The sequence below is a fragment of the Palaemon carinicauda genome, chromosome 1 (assembly GCF_036898095.1).
Source record: "Palaemon carinicauda isolate YSFRI2023 chromosome 1, ASM3689809v2, whole genome shotgun sequence".
Classification (NCBI taxonomy): Eukaryota; Metazoa; Arthropoda; class Malacostraca; order Decapoda; family Palaemonidae; genus Palaemon; species Palaemon carinicauda.
In genome coordinates this window covers 237061659-237066658 of record NC_090725.1, presented here as the reverse complement: position 1 = coordinate 237066658, position 5000 = coordinate 237061659, and the positions used below count along the sequence as shown (strand labels likewise).

The 5000-nt window shown below is 34.6% G+C and overlaps 1 protein-coding gene across 6 annotated transcripts in view; it reads right to left on the bottom strand.

The window, feature by feature from the left end:
• The window catches only part of Hr4 (Hormone receptor 4), a 497205-nt gene that overhangs the window by 28910 nt on the left and 463295 nt on the right, over nt 1-5000 (bottom strand). The window lies entirely within an intron of this gene.

Sequence of the window (5000 nt, the reverse complement as noted above, 5' to 3'; positions counted from 1 at the left end):
ATCCTTGTTTCTTAGCCTTCAGTTCCTGAAATATCTGGGATCCTTGCTCAGGTGACTTACGGTATCCTTACATTGCCAAATCGTTTATTTCAAAGAAAAATAAATGACACGGAACAATAACATAAATTCCAACACGTTTCAACCCTTTTACAATCACACTTTGAGGGCAGCGTGCAAAGTAAAATACACAGAGAAGTGTACAAAAACTTGCCCCAAACGCTTATATTACGGAATCCCTTCACATGTAAACTTGAGGTCTGAGCTAAAAGGGAGTTTTTTTTTTTTTCTTTTTTTTTTTTAAATCCCCCAAATTATCATGGCTGCTACATTGAGCGAGAGGTGGCAGGCACCTTGGCCTCTAACGAAATGATGGTGACACAACAATCGTCAATGGCGCTGCGTTATGGAATAACGGAATACCAACAGTTCGATCTTGAGTGGCCTAGGCGGGGAAATCCCATTTTCCTAATAGGAAACTATTGATTCCAGTTGGGACACTGAGGCTTAATACGTGATTATTGATGAAGAAAAGGAGTGTATTTCATAGTAACTGGATAAAACATCTTCGAAAAGTTGCACCTTAAGAACGTTATCCAATTTAAAAATCCCATTTTTTCTCCATTCACCATCTAAAGAACCAAGCTTTACAAAGTGGAAAATGTGCTTTATTTATTCATGTAGAGATCTGTTCCAAAATTAGGTTTAGTTTTCCTATTTCGTTAAACTGTAAATGAACATTCCTAAAGTTCAATATTTTCAAAAATTACGCCGTGTGATTTAAAGGCACAACTAAAAGCCATTAGGGAGTAACTAATACAAAGGCACAGATCTAACTCTGCAAAAGTGGCATAAGAAACACATGGGTGAGGATGTGGACAAATCTTTCTTACAAGCCATCAGTGAAAACTACTTCTTACGTTTGTCTCGACTTTCACTTCATCGGTGAAGTGTTTTCACACTAGAAATAACAAGCTTCCGTTCAAAGCAACCAGCTTGGAGACAGTCTTTATTCCATTTCAATAATGTGGCTGAAAGAAGAGAAACTAAAGAAAAACTACTACTCAAAGTACCCCCCAAAAATTGATAAAATTATGACATTGATATAAGAAACGTTTAAAATTTTTTGTTCTTTTTTTGTAAATGTATAATTAAAAGACTTAATATAATATATTAAAAAATCTATGGCATTCTTTGCTAAGATGAATAAATAGAATAATCCAATTTACCACTACCGAGAGGCTACACCACGCAGCTTTGATTTCATAATAATGTTCTATTAAGCAATTAATCAAGAACGACCTAATATAAAGGAAGGAGATCCAGAATTAACGAATAAATGTAAAAGCAGAAACAAATGAAATTATACAAAGGAGCGGGCTGTAATCTATTTACAGAAAACCAAACAAATTTACAAAAAGTATGAAGCTAATATAACTTAAGGCCACAGAAATACAAGCATTTCTGTGTGAAACAGAAGTTGCCAAAAGACACACCCCCAATAAAAAACCAATAAAGTTTTCGGCCCAACTCCTACTACATCTGCAATATCAACCCCTCTTCTGGGGGCCTGGAGGTTATACATTTAAATAGGTTCAGTTTCTTTTATAGTTCCTACCCCTAAAAATTATTTCGGAACGGGAAAGGATACGGAAAATATAGGTGAATATAGGTTTTGGGGTCCATCTTCATGCATTAACCCGTAAATACTTGCATTTGTTGGACCACGGGTGAAAAATTGCCAAATTTATCAAAATCCTTGGTTATGACCGTCAATTTCATTAGATCATGGAAAACAAAATAATCGGAAAACTATCAAATTTAAATCTGAGCAAGACCATATGCTGCCGTTTGGTGGAGATGAGTATGCACACACGAGACAATCCTTGCAAGTACATTAACATACAGTAAAAGTTTGAGCATGCATGTACGACTAAATTTGCATTAACACGCACAACTACAGATGTGGGTATATTCTTACCAATATTTCTTTATTGCTAAATGAAGTTTTTTTTTTTCTTTTTGTCATTTAACCCGAGCATAAAATCGAATCAGTTGTTAACATGGTAGAAATTCCTTCTCCGGAAGGTTAAGGGTACTTCACTCCCCTCCAACCCAGGTTTAGGGATTGATTAGAGGTACAACTTTCACCACCAAAATACGTCTAGACTCTAGACAATAGCTGGGCACTTTCTCTCTCTCTCTCTCTCATCTCCTCTCCTCTCTCTCTCTCTCTCTCTCTCTCTCTCTCTCTCTCTCTCTTTATTGAGTATTGGTATATAAACTAAAGTTTTGTGCTTATTGATACAATCAATGAATTAGGATATCAAGATGAACTCTTGACAAATTACTTGTACATAAAAAACGTATCAAATATTCAACTAAATGTATATGTATACACACAAACGGACGCACACACTTTTAGACACATATATATGTAATATTATATATATATATATATATATACATATATATATATATATATATATATATATATATATATATATATATATATACATAAAAGTTGGAAGACTCAGGCCTACATGTCTGAGGACTAAGAACCGTCAAGTAAATGATAAATGGAGAAGTATAGAATTAAAATCTCAAGATAGAGACGACTGACGAAATCTAACCAAGGAACTTTGCGATAATAGGCGTAGGAGAAGATGATGATGATGACGATGGTGATGATGATGATGATGTATGTGTGTATATATATACATATATATATATACACACACACACATATATATATATATATATATATATATATATATATATATATATATGGTAACGTTATACATCCTTTTATTTCACCTAACTAAAACTAAAAATATGAACATGTATAACCTTCGTTACAAGACAGGAACCAGTTTACTGATGGCTTACTGATGTTGCAAAATCTAAAAGAAGAACGAGAGAGAGAGAGAGAGAGAGAGAGAGAGAGAGAGAGAGAGAGAGAGGAGAGAGAGAGAGAGAGAGGGGGGGAGGGGTTTGGGGGAAGTGGGGTTCTACCACTATAGCAGAGTTGTTACATGGCCATCACCATCGCGTCAGAAAGTCAAGGAGAGGTGGGGACTATGAAGCAGCCGAACGGGGAGGGGACGGGGGGAATACAACCCCCTTTTGTTAGAAGCTCCCAGCCGGAAGTTGTCTCTTTCCATTATTATTTAGCGATTATGGCCCGAGAGGAAAGTGAAGGATGATGGTGATGTGAGGAAAGTGAAAATTGGTGACAATCATAAAGATGAAAAGCTGAGGAACAGGAGAGAGAGAGAGAGAGAGAGAGAGAGAGAGAGAGAGAGAGAGAGAGAGAGAGAGAGAGAGTAGGAAGAGGAAGCACAGTGGAAACTACTTCCGAAACTCCATTCTTGTTTTTACTAAAAGCTCGGTCAAATTTCTTTCAGTTGTAACACATGAGGTGTACAACCTTTCATTGGTAAAATTAATAACGCAGGATACAAGGGCACAAATAAACTGGGGTATTGAAGGCGTATTTGCGAGAATAACAACAAACTCTAATGAATATTAAGTACTTTTAAATGTTTTTTATGTTAAACAGGCTGACATGAGTCTTTTTATAGTTTATATATTTTATTTTAATTGTTCCTTACTTCTCATATTGTTTACTTATTAATAAGCCTTATTTCCTTTCGTCACTGGGCTATTTTTCCATGTTGGAGCCCTTGAGCTTATAGCAACTTGCTTTTCCAACTAGAGTTGTAGCTTAGCTAGAAATAATAATAATAAAAATAAATAAGGTTCGTTTTTTACACTACATATTTCTTTAGAAAAACGATAATAATTTTCATGGAAAATAGAATAACTGGATATTTTTTTTTTCTAAAGCAACGGCAGCTAATTTTCTATCAAAAAATAGAATTGCAACTTATTTTATGAAATATATGATAATAATATTGACCCACGAAGCCTAATGATGATTTCCACTTCTCAAGAATAGTAACGAATATCAGATTAGAATCGATGCTTAGAGAAGGAAGAATGAAAAATGTAAATTTACATCATATCAACCACCAACAAAACTAATTAACCTTATCATGTAATTCCCTTGAGTAAATATGAATACTCAGAATATTAACTATGGTGGGTAATTGGCAACACGCTGCTGGCATTTTTGTAAAGTTTTCAACACACAATACTTGCTTCAAGCGTAAGAAGATGGAAATCAGAAACTGCATACAGAGAGAGAGAGAGAGAGAGAGAGAGAGAGAGAGAGAGAGAGAGAGAGAGAGAGAGAGAGAGAGAGAGAGAGAGAGAGCAAAACAATGGTTAAGCGTGAATGTCAAGGTAAACTATTGGAGTCTAACCGACGTAGTGGGGAGCCTCCAGATCTTCCCCTTTTTGGAAACTAACACCCGGAAGATTTTCTTGGAGACATAATAGCTTTAATGTGGGTATGCAGGATGTGGTGCTAAATTTTTTTACAGCAACACCAATACTAATATAAAAAAATTGTGATAATAATAGTGAAACAGCAAAAATCATAATTATGATAAAATATAAAATGGTATATTAAAAATAAAAATAAAATTGTATGATAATATTACAAGAAAATCAACAACAGCAACTGTAACGATGATGTAAAATGGAAAATAACAATAAAACAAAGAAGTATCATAATAATGATATTGCTTGTTCAGTAGCTGTGTCCACATGAATTTTCTTTCATTTAAGAATTTACCAACAAACAATATCAAAACTTTAAAACATACAATACTGGTGAGCCTGAATACTGATAATTGAATAAATCATAAAAGATCCAGAAAACTTACCTTGATCCAGTCGTCTAATCAAGATGTCAATCACTTCTAACTACAGTACATGAATGCCTAATTTTCTTTCATCAATACAATTAATATCATACATTAACGCTCCTTCAGAGAGACTTGAACAAAGGGTGAATGTAAGTGCCAAAGATCACCGATTACATTTGGCACCAAATTGTTAGTAAACTAGCAATATCACCATTGAGTTATTTCCTC